Source organism: Poeciliopsis prolifica, unplaced genomic scaffold, assembly GCF_027474105.1.
Source record: "Poeciliopsis prolifica strain line A6 unplaced genomic scaffold, Auburn_PproV2 SCAFFOLD085, whole genome shotgun sequence".
Lineage (NCBI taxonomy): Eukaryota > Metazoa > Chordata > Actinopteri > Cyprinodontiformes > Poeciliidae > Poeciliopsis > Poeciliopsis prolifica.
This window is the reverse complement of record NW_026562460.1, coordinates 1338937-1365652: the sequence shown is the minus strand read 5'-3', so window position 1 is coordinate 1365652 and position 26716 is coordinate 1338937. Positions and strand designations below refer to the sequence as shown.

General features: G+C 38.0%; 1 pseudogene; it reads right to left on the bottom strand.

Annotated features, from left to right (window-relative positions):
- Positions 1-1797: 1797 nt before the first annotated feature.
- Positions 1798-25999, bottom strand: LOC129353143 (tRNA (guanine-N(7)-)-methyltransferase non-catalytic subunit wdr4-like; annotated as a pseudogene).
- Positions 26000-26716: the final 717 nt, after the last annotated feature.

The window sequence follows — 26716 nt, the reverse complement described above, 5'->3', positions numbered from 1 at the left end:
ATCCATCCATCCATCCATTTTCTTCCACTTATCCGGGGTCGGGTCGTTTGGGGAGGTCCAGACTTCCCTCTCCCCAGCCACTTCCTCCAGCTCCTCCGGGGGAATCCAGAGGCGTTCCCAGGCCAGCCGGGAGACATAGTCCCTCCAGCATGTCCTGGGTCTTCCCCGGCGCTTCCTCCCGGTGGGACGCGCCCCAAACATCTCACCAGGGAGGCGTCCAGGAGGCATCCTGACCAGATGGCCGAGCCTCAACTGGCTCCTCTCGATGTGGAGGAGCAGCGGCTCTACTCTGAGTCCCTCCTGGATGACTGAGCTTCTTTCTCTAAGGGTTTGTGATTATTTGGGTTTAGCAAATCAATATTAAAATCCCCACAAACAAATTCTACCTTTTAAGTTAAAGCTGCATTACTAATTAAATTTAATTAATCTCTCTCCTTATATAACTTATAATTAGATTTTTTTCTTTTCCATGTAAAGTTCTACTGTTATCCATTATACAGTATCATTCATCACTCATTTTTTCCACCATTCTACATGGCTGCCCCTCCACCAGCCTTCTCATCTCGATTTATACAGTTCAACTATATCTGTCTAGATCAAAGTCAGCTCTCTTTTTGGTACATATCCACATTTCAGAGATGGCAGTAACACTAAATGTTTGATCTGGGTCAGATACTTGATTTTGTTGAAGTTAGGGTTAAAATGTCACATTGTACTGATCCTCTGAGTAATAGTGGCAGTTGTTGATGTGTGATAATTGAAGTTGTTAACCAGATCAATTTCATCCTCTTTCCTGACATTTGTACGATGTCTGTCTTAAGTAATTTCAATTCTATTTCATCATAGTTCACCATCGTAAAAGATTATCAGTGCTGCTGATGAATAATTATTAGTGTGAAAAGTCATTCAGACAGTAAAGAGTTCATACTATTTCACCTCCAGTAGGGCTAGTAATCAGTTAAATCTCTCCAGCTCCTTCATGTCTCTGACTAAAACCCTTTGCCTCCTCCAGTCCATGAAGCCTGGATCTTCTTGTTTCTTCAGGAATCAAGCTTTCCTAGCGATGTTCATTTTGTCCGAGTTCTGACCAAATGGAACACAGACAAAAAGGACCAGCGGTTCATGAAACATCTGAACCTCTCAACTTCTTCCCTTACATTAACAAGTTTCCATTTTCTGCTGATAAACCTCATAGTGATAGATAGCTGGTATGTTACTGCTGTTCCGTCCAAGAGGATGACAGGGCTCTACTGTCAACCTCTATTTCTCTGGCTAATAGAAAAGAAGCCACCTGTTGCTCGATGGAATTCCATAAATGATCATCTGTGGGCTCGTAAAACTCCGCTATAAGAGTACGAGCGAGTTTTAACGAGCAGACCGGTGATGAACACGTTCTTCTTCCCCATGAACTGCTCCAATTCCAACACCACGTTATCCACGGGTGTTATCCACTTATCCTTCTTGGTCTTCTGGAGTTTCAAAGACATAACCCCCTCAACCAAGTCCAAGACCGTTTTCTGCTGGGACCTGACATTGAAAAATTTCTGGACTTCCTGTCAGAGGACATTTCTGCTGTCATCCAAATCTTGCATGACCTGAGTCTTTTTTGTTTCCATCCTGAACGTATTTTGTTCTAAATCATTTGACTAGAATGTCTGGTTCTTTTGGGGAGGTGTGGATGCTAAGCTTATTCTGGTTCACCTACAAACCTCGTTTACCTGAACTCTGGTTTGGTTCCAATGAACTTTTAAGTTTTAGAGTGTGGCATCATTATAGAATCGAGGTTTGACATAGAAATGTTTAAAATAAAATATCCTTTATTATTCCCAGAGTGAAATGAAATGCAATTAAATGCACCAAACATACAATAATGATTAAACAGAATGTGTGTGGCTAATACTGGCTAACAGGTTTCTTTCAATGACTATGCCAAACAGAAAAAAGGTTTAATTTTGTTTAATGTTAAATAGTAAAAATAAACCACTGAATCAAACTGGCAAGGTGCACACATTCAAAGTACAAAACCTGAATGATTCTCTTTACTCTTGACTTCAGTAGAAGGCTGACTCAAAACTTCATCAGGTTTCTTCTTTGACTTCTTGTTGCATTTTACTTTCTGAGCTTTTGTCCTCTTCAGCTGATGCTCTTCAATCCGCTGCTGCTTTTTCTGCAGATACACTGACACGTTGTCAAAGCTCACTTTATACAGGTGCTCAAAGTGGTTTGTGACACTTGTGAAATCTGTCATGAAAAATAGAGCATGTGTCAGTGAAATGCAATTTTACAGGATAAACTAAACCCGAGTCATTGCAGCTATTTCCACAAATGACTTGAAACGTCTGATCAGGATTCATGCAAGCTTGGCTTTTTAAGAGTTGTTTTTCAAACTCTGCTCTTCAAGGCAACCTGGACTGTACATTATATATATTTTCCTGCTTTGGAACACATCATTTCAATTGAAGACTGATTAATAATCTTTTGCTGAACTGCAATCACGTGAAACATTGAGCCGTAAGGAGCAGGCTTTGGAAACAAACTAAAGCTGCTCTTTGAGTAGCAAGTGGCTCTCTAACTAGTTGATGTGCGGCTCGGTTCGGCTCGGTTCGGTTCTACTGCAGGTAGTGAGCTTTTCCATTATTCTCTGGTCCTCACTACCGTCGGTGGGACGTGAGCGGCAGCAGCTGCGCTCAACTCTCTGCTGATGTTTGCAGCAGCACTCAGCAATGGAGAACCTTCAGGTTCTGGTTCTGATGGATTCAAATGAACCCAGACATTTCATTTTGTCTTATAGGAATTAATTAGGAGCCCAAACATAATGATAAAGACTGCTGATTATTTTGCTATACATATAAATATAATGACATTCTGGTATTTTATTTTTTTCCAAATGTGCAAGCTTTTAGATTTAGGTCAAAAGACGTAAACAAATATCCCCATCTGAACTTTTTTTTGTTTTGTTTTTTAATTAGAAGGAAAAATAATAAACAGTATAAAAACAATAGGACTTTGTAGCGTTTGCTGCTTGGGCCTAATAAAATTCACATCACAAGCTAATATTATTTAGTTCAGGTGTTTCACACTGTCTCCACTAAACTGCAGCTCTGACAGTAATAAAAAGATAAATGGTTCAGTTGGGGTCAGCTTTCTGTCAGTTCTTCAGAGAGACGAGCTGCTACTCTGCTAAATCAGTAATTCTGCTCCAAAACGTAAAGTGTTCCTGGCGCTGAGTGTGATTAAACTCATAATTACACTCCTCTATACAGAGTAGCTCTCTTATAGCAGACAGCACGTTTAACCACAGTCCACAGTTAAATTATAAGTTTGGAGTCTTCAGTGATGTGAATCACAAGTCAATCTGTGAATGCGGTTGCTGTCAGGTCACTTCTGGTCCTGCGAGTTCTAATCTTGAAGTAGGTGTGAAAATCTGAAAAACCTGACGCCGGACCTGCTGATGGAAAATGAATTTGGCAAGACGGACCAATTGAAGGTGCTCTAGTGGAAAAGCATTTCAAGATACCACACAGGACGCAGCTGGTAATGAGGAGCTACAAAGATTTTAAACCTGTTCTTTAAGCAACACCTATAATCATACAAAAAATAAAAATTCAAATGTAATTATTTGCAAGTTGACATGGAAAATTTGATAAAGTGTTACTCTGCTGCCATAAAACAGCTGGTGCTTGATGCTCGGTCTAATCTTTAGGCCTTTTAACACTGCAAGGCCCAACCTTCCCAACCACTGTGACTAAGCCTGACTTCCAGCCCTGCTTGTGTTTGCATTGAGATGAGTCTTGTCTCAAAATTCCTGCTGAACCATCAGAGGCAGTCTCTCCAGAGATGATGGACACTTATTCATTCCGTATTGTTCGGCTGCTTCCGTACCTGCTTTTCAGCAAAGAAAAAAAAAAAAGATCTCAGCTTTACACTACTAAATTAACTAAGGCTGCGTTCACACTGCAGCTGAAGAGACCCAATTCTAATGTTTTTGACGTAATGGGACCTGTATTTGATCTTTTCATGACAGTCTGAACAGAACAGGTCCAGATTGTTTTCGAATGTGACCCAGGCCACGAGGGTATCCAAAATGTATCCGATTCAAAATGCGACCTAAAGTTCAGGTCGCATTCATCCGAACTGAACATCACTGATTGACATATGTCACTATTCTGCATCCTGATACACGCAAGCAGGAAGAAAAGCAACAACCAGACTATAATGAGGATTAAATTGTTGACATGCTGCTCCGGTCGGACAACAACCTGAAATATGGAAGCTATGCTTCACCATTAGCCTCCATGTTTACTTCCACAAACACTGAGCACATCTTCCTTTGATGGTGGTTGGCAGAACACTGAGAGCGCTGACGCTATTGCGCCCTCTCCTGTGCATGCAGGACACTTTCAGGTTGTTGCTTGTTCAGACTGCAGAAGACATACAAGTCACATATGTGCGGCAGTGCGAATGGCCCTGGCAAAAAAATTGGATTTGACAAAAAATTGGAATTGGGTCACTCCAGGCTGCAGTGTGAATGCAGCCTAAATTATCTATGTATGACCTGGACTTGTGCTTGGTGCTCCTGAGCCATCTTGCAGAAATTCCCTGCTTGGAAAAACCCCCTGTTAGAGTCTTGGCCCCTTTTGATCAGGAGCAAGAAAAATGCTCCCTGATACCAAAACTTAGTCTGAAGTGGTGCTTGTAAATCCAGACTGCAGTGTAGCAGTCAGATCAACATTGAAACCAAGAAATCTGATTAAGCATCATCGGGTGTACCTTCAGGTTCATGCAGACCAGGAAGTTGTAAAATTATATATACTCAAACACAGAAACCAGGTTGAACCCAGGTGGCCTGGTCCTGAGTACAAAAGGGGCTTTTGTCTAAACTTTCCCAACCAAGAACTTATTAGAATCAAACCTGTCCTCTTTAACATGAAACAGACTATTTTCTTTTCTTAGCAAAGACAAATGACAAGACCATCTGTGCTGATATAGCAATCCAGTTTCACACATACAGTGACAACCTGCTGTCACAAGAGCTATGACCAGAACCAGAAAGCCAGAATCACTAAAAGCAGATTGACAGACTCTGTCCCAGGGTGTTAATAAATTTGTTTCTTCTTCTTAGCCACACTATTGTTAGAGGTTGGACTTACTGTCAGGTGTGCCCCTTTGCGTTCTGATGATATCAGTCACTCTTCTGAGGTTGTTGTTCTCAGTGTCACACTAGAAGAAGAACAAATTGTAAGCTGCCTGTTTTGAAATAGATGGCATTAGCAACATTTATATTTTTCTAAACAGGTGAAATGGAAATAATTGTTTTAGCTTAGTTAAAATCAGAGGTACACACATAGTACAATGACTGTACTCGGGTGGAAATTAGCACTCACTACTGGCCAAATGCAGGTAAAAGTATAAAGTGGTGTGGAGCAAAGCGCCCGCCACCATGGTGGGTTGACAATTTCAGCAGAAAAAAAATATAATTCAGTTTGACTGACTATCTGGAGTACAGACTGATGCACATATTGTTCATTTCTGGTGGCCCTAAAAAAAAAAAGGTATATTAAATATAATTTGTATCAACTGCGACAGCCAATTAGTTGATTTTCTTGATGGAAATTGGGCTTATCCAATGAAATTCCTCAGTCCTCCTTGGCCTTCTCCTCTTGTCCTCTCCAAGGTTATAAATAGCACCATTTCAACTAACTGGAGTCTGTGAAAAGTGAGGGGCTTTTTGTTTATGAAAACAAAAAGCGAAACAGCACGTAAAATGTGTCAAACTAACTGATATAATAATTACCACACAAATTTCGACCACTGGAGCAGATTGAGCAGTGGAGAAGGAAGGGGAATTAGATTCAGGTGTGTATGAGTTCGAGTAGAGGAAGCCAACGCCAAGTTAGCAGGCAGTCAGAAACACACTGGGATAACACAGAGATAATGGTGGATATGGAAGTGAAGCCTTGGTGCAAATTCAAACTGAAAGACTCTTCAGTCTCACCTGCATCATCCAATTGTCACGTCACGCTCACCAACCACGGTGAGCGTTCGTGGTCCGGTCCGGTCCGTGGTCCGGTCCGGTCCGGACCACGACCCGCCTCGAGATTTCAAGCTTGGCCACGGCCAAACACTTTGATGTTAAAAAAAGTAATTTGATAACTTTTGACCTTCACTGCCTCAAGACTATGATGACTGATTTTGATCTCCAAGCTGTAGGACGATCCAAAATGACTAACTTCCTGTTGGGTTTAGACCATGACTCCCAGAGACGCTTTTTTATGGCCTTTAAAAATATACAAGTGTACCAAATTTCATGTTAACCTTTAAAGGCATGGCTTTTTGGTATTTAAAAAAAAAAGATTTCTAGGGGTCACCGTGGAGGAAATAAGCCACAGCCACCAAATATTGGACTGCATTCCTGTTGGGGGGTGGACAAGGCTCAATCACAGTGAGTTTGGTGCTGCTCGGGTGAAATATCTGGAATTAAGAGCCAAATGTATGGCACCGGCGTCACCTGTGCCATTCTTTGTGCTTCAAAGCAAGTGACACCAACTAGTTTTCCACAAGATCATATTGATTAGGTTAAGGGTGTCAGAGATTGAACTTTCCAAGTAAAAAAATTAAAATAAATAAATAAATCACTTCCTGTTCTGAGAGGGCAGCGCTTAGATGACATCAGACTATGACCACATCACTCATTCCAAGTTTGGAGCCAATTGACCTTTTTATATGAAAGTTATAACGTTTTGTTCTCCAGAGCAGTTTGGCCTCGGCCATTTATGATTCCACTGTAATCCGAAAATTTCAGTTGGGGAACAATTTTGGGAGAAGTTTGGAGATCTAGTGAAACTCATCCATGTGTTTATCTTTAGTCGCATTGATTATTGTAACAGCGTCTTCACAGGCCTGTCCAACAAATCAATCCTCCAGCTGCAGCTGATCCAGAAGCTGCTGCTCCTGTCCTCACTAAAACCAGGAAGATAGAGACATAACAGCAGTTTTAAAGTCCCTCCACTGGCTCCCTGTAGCTCAAAGAATAGATTTAAAATACTGTTGTTAGTTTATAAATCACTGAACGGTTTAGCACCAAAATACATCAAAGATCTGCTGTTGTTGTATCAACCTTACAGACTCTCAGGTTCTGGTTCTGGTTCTGGTTCTGCTCTGCATCCCCAGAACCAGAACCAAGAGAGGAGAAACAGCTTTCAGCATCTATGCACCAAAAATTTGGAACAAACTTCCAGAAAACTGTAAAACAGCAGAAACCCTGACTTCCTTTAAATCTCAACTAAAAACACACCTGTTTAGAATTGTATTTGAAATGTAATATGGAACAATGTATTGTTTATTCTATGATGCATGACTTTGTGTTTATGATGTAAAGCACTTTGAAATGCCTTGTTGCTGAAATGAGCTGTACAAATAGCTGACCCTAACCCTAACTGATTCCAGTTAATAATAGGTGATGGCAAAAATATTTGTGTCACCTGCAAAATTAACTAATATTAGTCATTTCAATACATTATACATTTCATTAACATAACAAAAACAATTTGGGGTCAGATATTCTGGACAGTGATTGCCCTGCTATAGAAACTCTTAACTCTTTACACAATCTAATGCCAGGGCCCTGATTCAATATTTTTCTAGTTTACTGAATAATATATGACCAGTGATGGTAGTTACTTTGAAAAAGTAACTTAAATCAGATTATTGATTACTCCTTGAAAAAGTAACTTAGATTACTGATTATTTGATTTGGAAAGTCACATAGTTACATTAAAAGTAACTTTTTTAGTTACTTTCAGCAGCTGCTAACAACACCACCTGTGAAAATGATATTGATCTTTCCCAATACTTGATTGCAAGTTATTTTATAATGGTAGCATCAACAATGTATCTCCACCCATGAGGTTGAACTAAAGAGAATCTTTTTTAATGGTTACAACAGTACAAAAAAAACGTAAGTAATTTGTGCGTGTTTTTGTGTCCCACTGTTGATTTTAAAGATTTTAAAGCCCCCATCCTGCCCCCAGCCTCCAGGTTGTGTGTTACGGTCCTGTGCTCACAGATCTCGTCCTGCCGCTCCACAACTCTGATGGCTGCTTCACAGATTTGTGACACTTATATAACTGTTAATAATTATAATGGCATTCAGTTGCTCAACTTTACGCACTCGTTCATTCGTGGCTGTTTTCACGTTTATTGCGCTGTTCAGATTAATCTCGATGTTTTCAATTTTCTGGATGGTTCGACGTCATTCACAGGTGACATATTAACTTGACATTAACAAAGACACAGCAGGACGGATCATCTGAGAAATGATGGACAGGGAGAGCCTGACTAAAAGTACCTTAATAACAGACAAATTCTGGGATTTCCAAGCCCAAATGAGTAACTTCACGTTTAAAAACGAGCCCAAAAGGGCACAACCTGCAACTCATTCATTTGAAAAAGACTTAAAAAAAAGCCCAAAGCCGCTTTGAATGATCGGACTTGGCGGCAAAAACTCAAAATCTTTTCTACCATCACAATGCACATTTCCCTCCATTGTTTACATTCCTGTTACTGATTTTGTCGCATAAAGACGTCAGTAACTCAACAAGACACATACAAGAAATGCAATTAAATAACAAAAGAAGACAGTAACGCAAAGTGATTTCGATAAATGACTGTAGTCTGACTCCTGGATTTGAAATAGCAACGCGTTAGATTACGCGTTACTGAAAAAAGTGGTCTGTATATGTCTAATGCGGTATTGTCTATTTACCCAAAAGCCATATTGACTCTCAGTATTTATATTTATCCAGAAAGATTTCTAATTGGTTAGAGTTTTTCTAAAATGTTTTTGAAAATTGCAGCAAAAATGAGACAGGTCTGTGGTTTGCAAAGCTGTGTTTAGTCAGTTTTGAGTACTGGGATGACTTTTCATCAGATTGGGAAATGTACAAAGTTGAATTGAAAGCATTTCTAAACATTGAGTGGTGATTCCTTTCTGTAACTACTTCCAAATCTTCATTCAACCTTGGGTGTGAGATACTTTTCACTAACTCAAGACCGACCTCTAAAGTTGGTCTCTACTAAAAACTGATTAGTTATTTGCCAATATAGTTTTCAATATCATATGAGGAAATAGTTTGGTAACGTATGTCTGGCATGATGTTTTAATGCATTCCAGATTCCCTTATTGTTTTTATTCTCCTCTAACTTATTTTTATAATATCCTTTTATTGTAATCTTATTATACAAATTAATTATAGAAGACACAAGAATAAAATATCTGGTGCATGTTCTGTTCTCTGTTTTAGATATGTTCTGTATAGTAGGTCTTTCTTTTACAGGCATTTCTCAGACCTTTGGTTAACTATGGATTATTTTTATATACCTGTCTTTTTATATTCTTAATAGGACAGTGCTTAATGTATAATGAAGTAAATATATAAATTGATTTTATGCCTTTACATCTTTTTTATTATACTTTTCATTCCATTCTTAATGCCATTAACTCATTTTTACAAACAATTAGGCTTAGGGTTACCCTAAATCTGCCTCCTCACTCCTAATTCGCTTTTGTTTTGGGTATTTCCATATTTACATGAGTCAATTATTGTCATATACAATAAAAACTGGAAGGTGGTCAGTGATAAAACAAACAGCTAGTTATCTGCTTTTTTTTTTTTTTTTTAAAAAGAAGCAAACATAATGTGAAAAACTACAAATCTTACTTCATATTTTTTTTAAATTTTCCTTTAAAAAAAGTTTGACTTTCATTAAACAAAAGGGGATTTGTTTGGTCACACAAGGAAAGACTGCAGGTGTCATTTGGAATACAATGCGTGTCACCAAAAGCTTCTTCAGAACAAACCCAACGGAGAACAAGCTCTCATGTCAACTTCTCAGCTGTAACCACGCAGACATGTGGGCATATCAGGGCTGGTCATGATGATCACGCTGTTTTTTTTCTATTGTTGCAGTTAAAGGTCAAAAGAGCAACAAAGTTGTACAAACTTGTGCATTTCTTGATCGAGCAGGAGATGAAATGCAAAGTTTGAACTTTATTATTTGCTTTCCAAACTGATGAAAAGCTTCTTATCGATGCAACAACTCTGATTGGACAAAATAAGAAATAAATACCAATCCTTTGACTGGTTCACAACCTCACTCCATAATTCACTGCTATTAAATAAAATAAACATTCAGAAGAAGAATAGATATTAAAAATAAGATTATTAATTTGTTTATCTAGATGTGTGTAAGATTGAGTCCAACCATACCTCCCAGGAGTTTTTCTGAATGTGTGGATTTGGAGTGGAACATCACTGGAGTCCAATAGCACCCAAAGCTGTCCTTTCATGTCAAAGCCTATGTCCATGGGGCGGTGGAAAAAGTGGAGTTTACTGTGAAATCTCAGCTTCTCATCACTGGTTTGCTCCAAGGTGAAAAGGTAAACGTGCATCAGTCTGAGAACACATACCAAATGTCAAAATCATAAAAGACTCTTACTAATTGGGCAATATGTGCTTTTGCAAGAAACATTGCTTGGCTTAAATTCTGTCATTGTTGTCTGTCTTGGTCTCTACAAACATGTTCCAAAAAAACTGATTTGTAATGTGACATTTGAAGCTGCAGGTCTGTTGCTGCAACAAATCAATCCTGTGGCTTGTCCACTTTCATACAACCCTAACCACAGGCTCAGAAGTTTGAAATTTTCACCAGTGGGTTGAATAAAAGGATGCAACCAGTGTTCAGACAGTCCGAACTGTGCTTCAGGAACAGTGTGGTGGGGGTCCTTTGCTTGTGTTCATGGTTAGGGAAGATACAGAACTTCTAGTCCAGGGGTGTCAAACTCCAGTCCTGGAGAGCCGCTGCCCTGCAGTTTTTCAATGTGCCACAGGTACAAAACACAGGAATGAAATGGCTTAATTACCTCCTCCTTGTGTAGATCAGTTCTCCAGAGCCTTGCTAGTGATCTAATTATTCTATTCAGGCACATCTAAATGTTGCAGGACACCGGCCCTCCAGGACTGGATGTTGACGCCCCTGTTCTAGTCTATATCCTTCAAGTTCCAGAATTGACTTTGTACTGTTAAAAAACCTTTTTCAGCTTTTGGTGTACAAGATTGTGAAGGAATGTAAGAAAAAATCATGTAGACTTCACACAATGTAACAAAAATAATGTAATTTTGGATACAATTGAATAGTGATGAATATGGCAAATGGTAAATTTTGTATTTGAATTAAGCTAGTTTACAGCATAAATCTGAGCCCTTTCAAGGGGTTTGGGGTAACCCAGAGCTCATAAATTTACCAGGCTTTGTTTTGCTATTCCAACACTTTTATTATTGATTTGGGGTAATAAGCTGCAGATTTGAAAGAAACACTTGATTACTTATCACTGCCACAACAAAATCCATAACATTGACTGTAAATGCTACAAAGAAAAATTATTTTCCATTTTCAACAGTCATGTCAGCTGCAAACTTCCTCCAGAATTTCTATACGACATGCAACAATTCTTTAGGAGAAGAAAGAGGGGCAGGACATAAGAATAAAGAAATCTTGAACCTGACATGCATATAACCCTTGCTTTGGAGACGACAACATTCATTATAAAATATGGTTGAATAATAAATTACCCCAGAACTGCATTTTCGTTTCTCATAGGATGCATTTATGAACTTTTACTATTTGTATGGCATGAGACTTCATAGCAGTAAATAATCCTTAGAGAAACGTATTCCAGCGTAATATGGTGGATTGGATAGACTTGTCCATCCTAAACTTATATCTACGCCACTGCACCCTGCACAATTCCTGCCCAGCACTACTGCAGCTTGGTGGAGTAGGAAATTCAAACATGTTAACGGTTAGGGTTAGTTTAAGGGTCAGCCTGTAGAAATGAATGAAATAGGAGTTAAAGTCAATGCAAAGCCCTGTAAAGGTAGAAAGACACACTTGTGTATGCATGTGTGAGTAGAAAACAGATTTCCAGGGACCCGGCACTCACCCGTCACACAACACAGCTACATCATGGCCACCTGGGGAACTGCAGATACGAAACACAGCTGTGTTCTGGAAAATAAAGACAGATTTAAAGACTGAACTGATAGTATACCGACAGAAAAAGAAGCAGCAATCTTTCATTAAAAACAAATATTTCAGAAACTTAACGACATGCAAACATCGCCCTTTTCATTTATTTTCCATTTTATGGTCACTGATACAAAACAATAATGATATCAATATCAATAGAAATTAAAGCTGCAAGCAGCATTGGCGGCCGACACAGCTCAGCGCCGCAGTTATCTATGCTTAGTGGATATGGTTTTAATATTTCACAACATAGAGGGAGAAGCAAGATGAGTGACCCAACAATCTTCTGTATTTTCTCTTAGTGATGTCATTAATGTGCTGCCTGAAAAATCTGGTGCAACTTGATTAATGTATCATGGAGCTATAACTGTTCCAATAACGTAGGGGGCGCATTGATCTCAAAATTCCAAAATAATCCGCTTGGCATCGTTAGAGGTTAACGAAGATGACTCGCATCCAGTTTGGTTCAAATTGGATGATGCACGTGTGATTTAAAATCAGCGGCGTGTAAAAGGCAAGGAATTGGAATTCGCCATTCAGCCACACCCACATGGTTCAGACACCAGCCAGTGTTGACAGAAGAATTTAGTTCTGTCATTAAATACATGTCCAAAATTTGATGAATGATAGAGAAAAGGGAAGAGAACTGGAAAAAAAACAGGTGACTTTATGTTCAAAAGAGGTGAGGCTCATGTGATGCCACTAATGAACCGTCTGAAAGTCATCAGTGTTGGTCAGTACTGAGATAAAAAGGCATGATAAAACTGTGATCTTGGGTGTGGAAGTTACTGGTGTTTACATGATGAATTGGCAGATTTTGAGACTTTTCTACACCCGCATGCTTTCATATACAAAAGATTTTGATAACTATTGACCTTCACTGCATCAAGACTGTGCTGAGTGATTCTGAAATCTGAATCGCACAACTTGTAGGAGGAGTTACAACATATACAAAAAATATATAATAACTGCTTCGATCCAAAATGGCCGACTTCCTGTTGGGTTTGGGCCACAACTCCAAGAAACTTTTTTTAAGTCCTGTCAAGACACGTGTACCGAATTTTATGATTGTTGGTCAAAGAATGGCTTGGGCCTAATTTTGTTGAAAGATTTTTAGGGGGCGCCATGGACACATTCCTTAGATTTCTAGGAAAGGCCCAGCAGGAGGAATGCTGCAAATGTGGCGAGAAGGACAGCTGATTTCCGCCTTGTAGCTGGAGGAAAGCAGGTGACCCAGATGTTGCAGGGTAAGATAATGCAGATTTATGTTTTCAACTACTATAAAACTTGTAGTGCCGAATATACATGCGTCAATTTAGCCAGGGTGGTGTTGCAAATAACTTAGTGACAGATTTGCATGCTGGCGCCGCACATTCATCTTATATTCCAATGTATTTTCAGATGTTGGTAAACTGCAGCCTCCGAGTTGCAGGATGTCTCATCAGTGTCCATCTTCCTGACTGCCATTTGGTGTTTACCTTCAGGATGTCCAGAGACCTTCACCTTTCTGGAGCAGAAATCACATGAGCCCAACATGCTGATAAAACATTTGCTAATTAAAAAAAAATGTGGCTGATGTTCTTACAAAGTTAAAAGCAGTAATCTGCTTTTAATTTCTCAGTATGTTTAATTATGATTCATCTGATGTTCAATTTATATTGAACATCCAATTAATTAAGGTTACAAGTTTTGGAACCATTTTATGACTTTCCTACATTGAATATTTTCCAAAAAATACCAAAAAATAGAAAAGTGTGCAATTGGCCCCTTCAGCAAATCACAAAAGAAATGTTTGTATTTAAACAGTATCAATGTGAAAAGGCGAAAGAAACAAAGAATGAAATATATCTGCCATTTATCTAAGAAACAAGAATGAATCCTTAGTTCCTCCCCCCATTGTTAGAACAATGCTTCAGTCCAATATTTAGGAAGAGCAACAGCAGCAGTGCAGAATGGCACAGACTCTGTTAGAGCCACTGAAGTGAGGAGCCAGCTGTGGCTCTGCAGCACAAACAAAAAACCCTCCAATAAGTAAATACTTAAAGCAAGAGACATGGAAACCTTTTATTTACTTTCACTGCTCATTAGGGTGAAACACATGAACAATAAACATCACACTGCAGTTTGTTATTTTCTTACTTTGGCTGAATCATGATAAAATGCCTCATTATGCCTTTGAAATCAAAACTAGCAAAACTGAATGTATTGCTTTGATAGACTTAGCTTTGTTTTTCTCAAAGGTAGCAAATATTTCAGTCATCTTTAGCTCTCTAACTAATATGTTAATGAGAGAAGAGTTTGAAACAGGAGGGGCTGATCGTTACAACCAGCTGACAGTTCAGTGTGTCGGAGCTGAGAGCAGAGACACAGAGCAGACAGAGCATTTATTTATTTTCATCTCCAACATAGAGCCTCCAAGTTTTGTAAATGTGTAGCAGATATTAGATCAGTGACAGTGAACAAAGTCGTATCTAAAAATTTTAATTACTAGTCAAGCTAATACAGCGGTGGTTGATTAGCTAATTTAAACACCTGCTTTACTGAGATGATCAGTAAAGTCAGTTTGTTGCATTTTTATTTTCAGCTGAACCAAAACACACCTTATTCCACAGCACACCTATATTTTAAGTTTGTCAAAGCCAAGCAAGCAACTGACATACTTCCCTGTCACGCATTTATTTTTTTCCTTAATTAAAACTTTTTTTGACTTTGTTATCCAGTCATGATGTAGATAATTCAACTACCCTTTTTCTTTCATATACGGAGTATACTTAAGTGTGGCAGGGAAATTACGTGGGTGACGTCATGCTGCAAGGGGTCTATAGTTTTAAATAGAGCTCATTTAAAAATATGCCAATATATATCGTGTATCATGATTTTGCAAAAATATATCAGGATGTTAGATTTTTCTCATATCGCCCAGCCCTAGATAAAAGTAGTGGAATTTAATGTGAAAGACCAACAAAAAGTGGTACACAATAGTGAAGCAGAAAGAAAATTATATATAATTAAAAAAATAAATAAACTAAGACAGAATGCAGAGATTTAAAATATTAGACAATCATTTAACTATTATTTAGCAAATAAAAATTTACTTATTCTTTGTAGCTTAAAAAACATTAATAAATGATAATCTATTGTATTTGATTTAAAATATTTAATGAGCAATACATATTTTTTTTGCAGACAATATTTGATCTTCTTACATTTCCTTTGGCAGTATCAGAGCATAGCTTGTCTTCAAGCTGTCCAAGGTCCCAGTTTTGCAGTTTGCGACCAGACTCAAACTCCCACAGCTTCACTGTTCCATCCTGGCAAATATAAGATTTCACAGGCTCAATTTTACAGCGCTTTATGATAAAAATCAGCATTAAATCCATGGTCTCAGATTTTTACAAGTTTAAAAAAAACAAATGCAAGTATCCAAAACAAGTGACGAATGCATTTTACACCCAAATTTTTATAACTCCTACAACTCTCAGTTGAAAGTGCATGTCTGTAAAACCAAATGTACTATCAGTGTTGCAAATAAGAGATTATCTAAGTGCATAGCCTAACAAAGGGAAACACACACATGCATACATACCCCTGATCCAGACAGCAGCCAGTGTGGATGTCTTTTTGGGATCTCTAGCGTGCTGACAAACCTGATAGAAAGAACGACACGACTTTATTTTATTAACACAGCACCTCCACACACCACCACAGAGCAAACATGTCAATTTAACAGATTTACAGAGTTAAGATTTGCTTTGCTTGCATTCATATCCAAGCTCAAACAAATTTGATGATAACATTCATTGAATTATTTAAAGTTCAAAAGTTTTTGTAAATCTGATGCAAAGTAGCAATTATTGTGGGCTTTAATTAAAAAATAGATGCTAAAACAATGAAGTTCAAGCAGTATCCAGTATTTTCCATCAATATAATGTAATTTTACATCACAGTCAAGTAGATATGTTACCTTCAGTCATTACAGAAAGAAGATTTCTGCATGTGAAACATGACCTAAGTAGTAGAGCAGAGCCCCTGCTCCTACAGTTCAAGGGAGCCAGTTGAGGTGGCATTTGCTCAGGATGCCTCTTGGTGAGATGTTCCAAGCATGTCCCACCAGGCAGAGACCTAACATAAGACCCAGAACACCTGGGGGGACAATTGCCTCTTTTCCACCGGCTCTACTTCAGCAGTCTGGCTCGGCTGCTAAGCTTGGCTCTATTTCGGAGTGACTGCGTTTCCACTGGCCCAACTCGGCTCTGTAGCAGGGATTCCCTGGAGGAGTTGCAACAAGTGGCTGAGGAGAGGGAATCTGGGCCTTCTTAGTTAGGCTGCTACCCCCATCTGACCCCGGATAAGCATAAGACAAAGGATGGATAACCAGAAAAAGCAATGTGACTTTGCAATTTAACGCCTTGAAATTGGCCCTATGTCTCGTTAAGAAACTCCCGGTCTTTCCAATACTCTACCTTTGACATCGTTCATAGGAATGTTGCACTGAAGTAGTTTGTATGATAAGTTCAGCAGACACACAATTTTAGCAGACGTTTACTTATTTCCACTGGCACTAATCTTAAAGTGAGTGGGGAAGTCGGAGGACAGGACTGCTCCATGAGGAAAAAGCTTGGCTTGCAGCTCAGATGAGGAGCTTTGTGGAAAACACAAAGCTTGATGAGACCAGGCGTTTTGCACACCATAATTACTGCCAAGGGAAATTCAAGGATTTTTCAACAAGCATAAAATCACTAAATAAATTACAGGTTTGTTTTTGATGAGGGAATTACCTTATGACACAATGTATAGCTCAAAAATGTTGAGCTATACGTTTTTATAGCTCAACTATATCTAGAAAAAGTATAGCTATTATACTTTTTATAGTATAATAATTATACTATACTATAAAGTGTAGCTACTATACTATTTAGTATAGCACTGCCCCATTCAAGGTATGCAAATTTTTTGCATGCAATGCCTTTGTTAATTAAAAAAACCCACAAAAGCTTTGTTACAATTATGATTGCAATGATTGATTAAATTCCAATATCTTGATTATTAAAATTATGTTTACGATTTAGGGCACTGCGTCCCAGTGAGATAATTAGGGGTAGGGTTAGGGTTAGGTAAGCTCAATCCTGATTTGAGCTTTCTCAACTCAGGATTTGAGAAAGCTATCCGTTATGGAGTCTTCTAGGATCTGCTGAAATTGGCTAAAAATTGCAAAATAGGAGATAGATCCAAAATAATGAGGCGGGTGTGCCTGTGATTTGGATTTCAATTGGAATGATAATAGATTAAAGATATGGATCTCAAAAGGATTAACTACCTATTATTCATTTGTCCACAAAGGGATATTTCAGAGTTTTGAAACCTTACAGAAGGATCATGGCCTGGAAAAAGATTATTTTTTCAGGTACTTGCAGGTGAGACATTATTTTAAGAGAAATTTTAAAGAGGTGTTGAGAAAAAGTCATTCAAGTTTTATGGGGGTATTTCTATCACTATTTAAGCCCAGACAGCAGAATTATCTCTAAATTCTATAACGCCATACAACTATCTAAACATGAGAATACAGAATACATAAAGAGGAAATAAGAAAAGGAAATTAAGGTGATAATCTCACAAGAAGGCTGGGCAGAACTGCAGTGGGTCTCAACCAGATCAAGCACAAGGCGGGAGTTTTGCTGGAAAAACGTCACACAATTTTTTGTTCCACGCATTCAGAGACGATATCAAAAAAACGGGGACCATATTGGGAAGAGTTCCATAAACATATTGAAAATATATTTCATGTAAACATTCCATTCAAATGTGAAACGGTGTACTTGGGCAACCTACAGTTGGAGACATGGACCAATAAAAACTACTGGCAGCCAGTAAGAAAGCCGTCACAAGTAAATGGCTAAAACCAGATCCATCCACTATCAGTGAATGGCTTGATCTTGTTTTTTATGGCTTGAACAGATTTATGTTATAGAAAAGATTCATTTTTCCCTCCAAGTTGACAAAAGGAACATTTTATAAGAACGTGTGAGTTTTCTTTTTACAATGAATCAAGACATTTAAATTGAAGGAACATGAGGCAGATTTTAAAAAGGTACAAAAATGCTACAAACATTTGAACCATAACAGCATTCCATCAAATCATAAAAAATAAATGCCACTAATGGGCATAAATAGTCAAATGCAAGTCCAGAAATATCAAAATATTTGAATTGTAACAGATTCTCCATTCGGTTTTTCAGACCAAATGGACTGAGTATGTAAAACCCAGTAGATGTGTCTTCATTTGACTGTACTTGTGAAATATGTTCTTTGGTTTTTATAGCTTAAGGTGGTGCAATCCCCACTTATGTTCAATTTTGTTATCGTTCACAACTAAAATTAGTAGCAGTCTGTAAAAGAAAATACCAGAGAGGCAGTATGGACAAAATCATTTGGACTCTCTGCTTCTGTCCTCATGTTTGACCTTAAATGGGTAAAGCTGTAATTAATGAATGAGATGGAAATCTGTCTTTCTAAATTAAAAAAAAGAAATCCACCTACACAACTGTAAATCTCATATGAAATTACACAGTCAAATAGTTTTATTAGTTATCCTAGTAAGTACAGCTAGTTCTACTTTTTTTAATGTAGGTGTACTCACTGGTGATGCCTAAGCAGTAAGACTGGATATTGTAAGGAGACCTGCGATGGCTCACTCTGATCTTCTCATCACGGTCAGCTGTAATGATGTATCGGTCATCTGCAGATATGGTCTAAAAGACAGAGAATGGAGCAGTTCGTCACCACTCCCTGTTTAACCCATTCAAACTTAACCACTAACCCTCAAAGTAAAGCTGACAAGAGCAGAGCAAAATCAGCTGGCCGAGGCAAGTTTCAACCTTGATGGCAAACCAAAAGAAAGTTGCTATCAAATTTAATTCTGTTTTTATTCAGTATATCAATTTGCTTGAGGCTGACATTTTTAAAGGCTTAATGTTTCTGGGGACGACCAGATGCACGTTAAACTAAGCCCCAAAAATTCTATCTAATGGCAATGCTTATGAAACGCCACTCAAAACTTACATACCGGTAATTCAATTCACTTTCATTCTAATCTATTTATAATATTCAAACAAATAATAAAGAGAACCAAGTTTTGTTACTTTGTTTCACAATATAAGTTCTGTAATACTTAGCTCAAAGTAAATAAAAAAATGAATCAGTGCTTTGTTTAAAAAAAAAATATATATATATATATATATATAAACATACTGCTCTATCAATCTGTAATTGTATGATCCCATACTAATTTATGCAGTTTCTTGTAAAGATATAAAATCAGTAGTTGAGGTACAAAAACTTATTATAGAAATTATTATAGAAGTAGAAATAAGTCAGCATTCAAATTTTTCATGATGAGCTACCTAATTTTTTTGTCACCACCAAAAAACAACTAATTAAACACAAGTGTTCATACAAGATGGAGATAGGTGGACATATTTATAGAGATTGGTTGAATGTTGAACACTTATCTTAAGCCCTCATTGTCCATAATACGTGATTCTTACCACAGCAAGCAACATCGAAAGGTGACCCATCTTCAGCTCACCGTCCTTCTCTGGTTCAACCACAGAAAAGGAATAAACATCTCCAGACTTGTCCGCCACCAGCAGTTCATCTTCACCCTGGCTGAACACTAGTGATGTGCACCTCCTAATCACCCACCTGTGGGTGATTCAAACACATTCAAATTTAAAACTACTTTATTGATCCCAAAGGGAAATTACATCTCGTTTTAACATATTAATTCCAGAATAGCAGTCTGTATTATAGCGAATCCGAGGAAGCCTTTGGCTGAAGACACTCTGTTTTCCCAAAACATTCTCATGAAGAAGATGGTCAGAGTTGTCCATAATTTTCTTGGGGAGTGGGAGGGACGGACAGCAGAGCTGCTCTGCAACCTCCGCCTTTAAGGGCTTGCTTCAAGAGGAGAATTGTGGAGCATCTTTGCTGATTGGGACTTTGATTGAGCCCAGAGAAATGTATCACTTTACTGCTACCATTGGTTGTTTATTTAAGAAACAACAAGAGCACAACACTAGCAGCCAACTAGCCAAACCAGAAGGTCACCACAACACCGAGTTGGAATTTAAATGTTAGAAAAAAAAATACAAACCTTGACAATGACTTTGGACAATCAATTAAAAAAAAGAGTCCCTTGACCACCAATTGGAAGTGTCAGATGTGAAAGCACAGCAGAAACATATGTAGGCACTGACTGATGAGGTGAAGATGCTTTGTTTGTAGAAAGAGCAGAGAAGGAAGGACAAGCAGTTTAGCGACCTTAGTGGACCTTGAGAACAAATGACATCGTCACCACTGGATTTTCCATTAATCCCAGGTCGTGTGCAAAAGCACTGAATGCATGCAATGAAGGGAACAAACAGGTGCAGTATTTATTAAGACAAAAGGCATTGAGCTGGATTATAATAATGTGAAACGCTGACATCTGATACCCAGAAGTAACAGAAAGGTTAAGCCACACAAGATCGCTCCTAAAACAGAGTAAGACGCTCAAAAGTACAGATGTTCATATGAATCAACATCTGACAAAGACCAATGCTGACATTGCAAAGAAAACAACTTTATCTGAGAAGAATAAAGAAAATTCAGAGCACATAGACTAGAAACTGTAGAATACTTATTAAGCTTAATGGATGACCAAAAGAGGCCAAAGTATTGATGGTGAAATGTATCGAAAAATTGGAATGACTTTCCTCATACAATGAAATGGCAGGACCGGACGTGGAACTGGAAAGAGATTCTTTCACAAACAGTATAATGTGCAGTGATGGGGCTCAGCTAAACAACAACAAATACATAATAACACAATGTATTCAGGAAAATGAACAACTGGAAATGAGTGCAGCACATGGCATATAAAATAGGGTATTGATCCAGGAAATACATATATATTTTTACACAATGTTTGTTATCACTACAGTAATTTTACATAGTAAATTTATAGCTAAGGACAAAATATTGAAAATTTGTCAAGGTCATGTCAATATCAATAATTCACTTGAAGTTTCTGTCCTATCTGATAAAACAAAGAAGAATGGGGCAAACTGCCTAAAAAAAAATAGCTGCGTACAGAGGAGTAGATCATCGCTGTCCACAGACTTAACTAACACAGAAACTTCTAATGTTTACCTGATGCTAATGCAACGCCATGAAGGTTCACACTGAAACAGGATCAGTCGTTTGGTGTCATCAGTTATTGCCATCAATTTTCCAGATGAAGACGCTGCAAAAGCAAGGACCGTGTCACTTCCGGTGTCCTCTGATGCGTCACTGAAGACAGAAAACATAAGGCTATTAAATTAGCACCACCTCTGATATTAGTACACATGGTTGGTTATCCAAAGCACCCTCTTTACCTGCTATTTACATCTTTTACTTTTTTTATCCTCTTTTGAGCACGGCTGCAGTCAAACACAAATGGTTCTCTGCAAAAGAGCACAGAAATGTTCATGTTTTACATTTGAATCATTGCTGTCATAGTGACACATAAAATGATGATCACTTAAAAGTATTGGCAGCAGAAAGCAGTACAGTACAGCACCAGCTCCATAGTTTCTTCTATCCACTTTGGAAAACTTCAGGCAGAAATAAATAAATATTCTAGATTTAGATTGTTGTGAGATAAATTGAATCAAATTTCCCTGTTAGACAGAAACTATTTCTATCACTATGTGCTTTCTGAGATTTAATGTGAAGGTCAACACAAGCACTACAGTCAAACCCTTCCAGCTCACCTGGCAGTTCCTAAACATAACTGGACAGAGGAGAACAAAGATACAATGTGGGTGTATCACTACTGTGACAAGGTGTGTGGTGACTCCTGAACACTGTGAGCTGCTGTAACTTACGCTTACCAGAAAATGAATTTCCTACCATCCCGGTCGCAACAAGTCTATAAAACAGTGATGAATATTTCAACAGAAGAAGTTGGAGCTATCATCAAGGGAACCCAAAACTGGAAAGCGCCAGCACTGAAAGGCCAGACATGCTTCAAAACTTCTGAATCAAGAAGTTTATAGATGCACGCCACCAACTTGGTGTTCAAATATAATCTAATGCTCCTGTTAAGAAAATTTAAGACAAGGTCCTCCAGCTACAAGCCTGAAACAACACACACACACTCACACACACGCACCTCATCACATTCTACCGATTGACTTGCAAACAGGAGTCTGGTAAAAATGGAAATCTGGGCAGATGGCTTCCTGTAATAAGTTATGCACTGATTCCGATATAGCAGTTTAGACCTCTGTTTTTGAGCACCAAAAATATTTAAATCATTAAAACTGAAATCCTTATATTTTCCAAATTTCGAACAACGCCGAATATGAAAGTGGAAAAAGCTGATACTGTAGCCAAGCTAACGGCGCTAAGATGTGCTCTGCAATTGTCAACCAGGAATATGCAAAGGAGACTTCATTGTCATTGTTAACCAAAAGAAAAATCTCCTCCAATGCCCATCAAAACATGGACACCACCATCAAGGTAATTGTGTCCCGCAATTAGGAAAACAACAACTCGACAATGGAACCCATTAATAAGCTGACAAACAAGATGGATGACTTCAGGTTTGAGAACAAACGACATGAAATCCTGTTTTCAGACAGAACATGTGTTCTGAACATGTGTGCTCTTCCCCCAAACAAATCTGGCTTTGGTGGTTGACAGGAAAATGATACTTGTCTTTCCAAGTATTTAGTAAAGTATTGTCTTTACACTTGTGCCAAGTGTAAAGTTTGGTGGAGGGTTGTTTGTCAGGAGCTGGGCCTGGCCCCTTTGTGCCAATGAAAAGAACTCTGAATGCTTTAGCATACCAAGACATTTTGGACAATTCCATGCTCCCAACTTTGTGGCAACAGTTTGGAGCTGGCCCCTTCCTCTTCCAAGATGACTTTGCACCAATGAACAAAAAACACAGTTCATATAGACATGGATGGCAGAGACTGGTGAGGCTGAACTTGACTGGTTGGCACAGAGTCCTGACCCAACAGATCACCTTTGGGATGAATTAGAGCAGAGTCTAAGAGCCAGACCTTCTTGTCCAACATCAGTATGTGACCTCACAAATGCGTTTCTGGAAGAATGGTCAAAAATCCACATAAACACACTCCTAAACCTTGAGGACAATAAAGGAAGAGCTAAAGCTGTTCAGGCTGCAAAGGGAGGACCAGCATCATATTCAATTTGATTCCTGAAATTGATGACAATTATTGTCGAGATCTGCTCCTTGACAGCTAGCTTTTTCTTGTTTATCCTTTGTTTGTGTGTGATTTTCCCTAATCACAATCAGCTGTTTTCAGTTTGTTGATTATCTCCCGCCTGTATTTAAGTTCTCTCTAAGTTCTCCCTTATTGGGGCAGATTCTTTGTTGGTGCTTTGTGAACCTGGGTGATGCCAAGCACGTTTCAATGCACGGCTGCTTACTACCTGTTTTGGCATATTAAAACGCCTTTACCTGCTCATGCTGGTAAACCGCTACATGATAATTATGAACAGATATTTGAGGTAGACATTACCAGAAGAATTAGATAAGCATTAGGTGCTATATCCAAAGACAAAGCAGCAGGCTGCGATGGCTTGACAAGTGACTTTTAAACATTTTTGGGTTTATACATCCTTGTGGTTGGAATGTTTACAGAAATATTGGAAATGACTGTCTAATACAAATTATGCCCACTCTATGATACAAGGTATTATCACACGCATTTCTAAACCCAGAAAAGATCCAACTCTACAAGATCATTTATGATCTATAACAGTATTAAATAATAATTACAAGCTCCTGACACATTTATGCCCAAAGGCATATCCCAAATTAATTCTGACAGTCTGGATTTATAAAAGACCATTCTATAAATAATATTTGCCTTATTTTGAACCTAACTGAATGTAACCACTTAGTTGAAAAGAAAGGTTTGGTATTTTTAGACTTTTATAAATCCTTTGAAATAATAGAACACAAATTTATGTTCAAAGCTTTAGATTTATTTGGGCTTGGAAATAAATGTATTAATGTAATGAAAACATTTGACAAAAAAACCCAAACATTTCAGTGCATCTTCCACATGGTATTCATAAAATGTAGAATTAAAGGTATAAAACAAGGATGTGCAACCTTTCCTTTCTGTTTTTGCTCCTTTCTATTTGCCAAATTGAGAATTCAAAATGCTCACTTTGGTAAATTATCTGTGCAAAGCACAGATAATTTAACGACAATCAACAACACAACCATCTTCATAAACAGCCTGAATGAAATTCCAAAACTTTTCTAATTGATTTAAACCTTTTCAAAGGCTTAAATTAAATGTCAACAAATGTGAAATAAAGGACTGTCCTATATCTACTGCTTTTAATATTCCTGTAAAATCCAACTTCAAAAATCTGGGTGTGCATATAAATGGAGATAAGCCTTAATATTTGCGAGAAACTTTAAACATGCAAGACTCATAAAATCGATAGATAGATATTTATCTATTAATTATCCACTTGGACTTATTCTCTGCAGAGTATTTCTGAGTCGATTAGTGCATCATTTCACCAAATATCAGCTACAACAATGAACAGAGGATCTCTAACAAGTTCATGCGAAACTTCACTACATTGATGTTGTTATTTTCAGTCCTAACATTTCATTTTGCAAGCTTTTAGGAATTGTAGAGGGAGCCTGGTAGCTACAAAAGCTAACAGAGATGTTAGCTTAACGTCAAAGGAATGAATTACTCGCTCAGTTGGTTGATTCCATAGTTCTCTTGTTAGAAAGACAATTATGTCCGAGTTGAACAACTCAGCTCTTTTTTTTTAAATGAAGTAAATTCATAATTGAAATATTATGTAGAAGAAATCAGTCATTTAGCAGGAGCACAGTGCTAACTGGTTGATGTTAGCTCACAAGCTGAGCTTAACGGTGTTTTTTGATGCATTTATACTGCATCGTTTTCACTTCTAACACATGGATACTTTTTTAGTTTTAAGTTTGTTATTCTAACGGTAAAATTTCTTACTGCTGCTAGCGTTGACTTGATAACAGTGTTTGCGAAACGACTCAGCAGAAACACATAATAAAAACCATAATAATAAACCACCATAATAATGTAGACCCAGCTGCTCCCCTCAGGCAAAACCTTTTCTAACCTTAGTTTACTGTACAGAAAATAACATAACATTTCTAACTGTTTACAGTGTTGCGCATTTTCGCCAATAAATACAGATTCTCCACTGGTGATTGAGAACCATTCTTCTTCGACTGTTGATGCGAAATCTTTCTGCCGGTCTACAGCTAGCCTGACGCTACATTAGCATGTGTTTGTGAGACGGCCACGCACGTGGTAGCCACGCTATTACGTAAAATGGGCATCAGCCAATGAAACGCGACCCGTGGACGTGGGAAGGTCCATAGAGGCTGGTCTGCCCACGACGTTAACATATGGTCAATGAAATGGTGCGTGTGTAAATCCAGCCTATTGTCAGAGGTTAGCCTTCCCAAGAAGATATCTGTAATGCACTTTGGTTACTTTACCCTTCCTGTGGTACATCATGAAGGAGTCCAGCGATGAACAACTTTATATTTGGTCGTCAAGAATAAATTAGACCTTTTGCTGTGGAAACTGTTACTGACTCCAGCTCTTTTTCTTTGGCTATCCAACAAAAAGAACGGAGAGATATAAAGAGCTAATACAACAAAAAGTCAAGAACAATTAACTCAAGTCCAACCTGGGCTCTTTGGTGTGGATCGCTATGAGTTTGCTGCTGCAGGTTGACAGAAACCATTCCCCACAGAAACCCAAACAAGCCATTGCTCACTGAACCGAACTGAATGCTCTTAGTTCGTGTTTTCCACGTGGAGAATGCGGGAATGACCTCCACAGGAAGTACATCACGGTTACTTGCAATGTCACGTCCGCTTTGGGCCTGTCAAAGCACATATCACTATGGCAAGCCATTTTAACATAAATTCGGATTCGTCTGACTATCCGTAATTACATTCTGGATATCTAAAAATGCATTTTGACTATCTGGAATAGCAATTTAAGATATTTTATTTACATTCTGACTAGACAAAATTCTTTCAAGATGTCTCAAATGACGTCACTGGATCTGTAATTTGACAGATTATCAGAGGTCAGAATTACAATTTTAGATATCTGAATTAAGCATGATGTGAAAGCCATTTTGTGCTGTTCAAACAGTTGCCTGCAGATTTTTATGTTTCCTGCACATTCTGACATGGATACTTTTTTAGTTTTAAGTTTGTTTTTCCACGTCTTCTAACGGTAATATTTCTTAGTGCTGTTAGTGTTGACTTTAATGGCACAAATTAGAAAGAGCTCGGCAATGTTGGAAATGCGGAGAACTTTATAAACTATAAGACTGCTAATGATATCTGCAAAAAAATCCTGTTTATTCATTTCCAACGAACCGAATGCACTTAAAACATAAAATGTTTCATTTTGTGTTTTAAGTTTTTATTTTATGTTTATTTCAAATGTCTTTTTCTGTTTTCTCTATTTTTCATTGTTTTATTAAACTTACATATTGCTACACAAGTCAGGAACGTTTGGACTATACAGAA